General features: G+C 48.1%; 1 non-coding gene across 1 annotated transcript; it reads right to left on the bottom strand.

The window, feature by feature from the left end:
* Positions 1-461: 461 nt before the first annotated feature.
* Positions 462-652, bottom strand: LOC142723139 (U2 spliceosomal RNA). The gene has a single exon (XR_012875357.1). It is a non-coding gene; the product is annotated as a U2 spliceosomal RNA (small nuclear RNA).
* Between the last annotated feature and the right edge of the window lie 923 nt (positions 653-1,575).

Below are 1,575 nucleotides of genomic sequence, written 5' to 3'. Positions count from 1 at the left end.
CACAGGTAGGTCCATTGTGGCGGGCAGGCGAGCGGGCGGGCTGCTTTATTGGCTGTTTGCTGTTCCCTACTCCACTCCACTATTTGACTGTTGTGCTGCATCAATCAATCAATCAATCAATCAATCAATCAATCAATCAATCAATCAATCAATCAATCAATCAGTGGCTGGCTCAGGTGCAGCTCTTTAACTTACCTAAAAGGGAGGGCGGAGAGAAGACAAGGAAGGTGAATGAGGTGTTCCAATGTGAAATGCCGGAAACACAGAAACACAGACGACACACAACAAGAGGTGGCAATCTATTCATTAATTGCATTTAATCAATGAGCTCATTATCACTCATGCATTGTCCAACAGGTGTTGAAATAATGGGATTAAAAGGGGAGATCCCTTCAGAAAGACAGAAACAATAGCAAAGACAAAAAACACTTTTGGAATCTGCTTTTAGTCAACACATAAGGAAAGGGTGCACCGGTCCTGGAAATACTGCAATACCAGGTCAATGCGTGGAGTGGACAGAGCAAGCTCTATTTCCATCTCCCTGTTCTAAAAATCCATTTAATATATGGTCCCCAGATAGGGGACGTATCAGATATTAAACTGATAAGAACAGATACTACACTTGATCTTAGCCAAAAGGCCGAGAAGCGATAACCCGAACGGGCCGCGCGTTGCCCGAGCCTGCCCGATACTGCTGTTCAGCCCTTGCAGCGATTCAGCCTACTTCTAGGCAATTCCATGGGGCCCTGCAGGCTCACACACTCACAGCTACACGGGAGGTGAATAAAGGCCGGAGAGGAAGCCAGACAGGATTTGCTTCTTTTGCTTGCACCACAATGCAGTGCTGAAAGAGGAGGAATCTACATAAAAACGCCTTCCTGGCAACGCCCAAATGCCCTGCTGCCATGCAGATAAACACTGGCAGCGGCAGCAAGTGCATGCCCACAGCCACCCCTTGTTCCTTCACACCTTGTATCAGCTGTAATCCAGTCCAGTCCAGTGCTGCCTGCTGAGCAGCACTGACCAACACTGCCTGGGCCCAGGCTTTTATCTCTGAGGCCCCATTATGATGTCAGAAAGCTGGCTCTGGAATCCTGAGGGCTCCACTATGACACGTGCAAAGTTCCGTCTGAACTTTATATAAGACGGTGAGGCTCAGTCAGTCACTCAGTGTTGCCTGAGAGGGCAACACTGCAACAGCCGGCCGCCAGGCTGTCTTTTTTTTGCACAGCTAGTTGCCTCCAGGAGGCCACAAGAGGGAGACAAGGGACTGCAAAATGGAAAATAGGCATCCACCAACTTTACAGACAACTTCTCCTTGCTCCTACAACCTCCATCCTTGCACAGTTTGTTATTCTTCTAGGTAACATAGTAACAAATCCAAATTGCTGCTCTCTTTGTAGGCAAGCAAGGCTTTGTTGCAACTGCAATTCTTACTTCTTCTTGAAATGTAGGGACGACAGTACATTCCATCACATCCATCTAGTGTACACAGGTAGGTCCATTGTGGCGGGCAGGCGAGCGGGCGGGCTGCTTTATTGGCTGTTTGCTGTTCCCTACTCCACTCCACTATTT

This window comes from Rhinoderma darwinii, unplaced genomic scaffold (genome assembly GCF_050947455.1).
Source record: "Rhinoderma darwinii isolate aRhiDar2 unplaced genomic scaffold, aRhiDar2.hap1 Scaffold_548, whole genome shotgun sequence".
NCBI lineage: Eukaryota > Metazoa > Chordata > Amphibia > Anura > Rhinodermatidae > Rhinoderma > Rhinoderma darwinii.
This window is presented reverse-complemented; position numbering and strand designations above follow the sequence as displayed.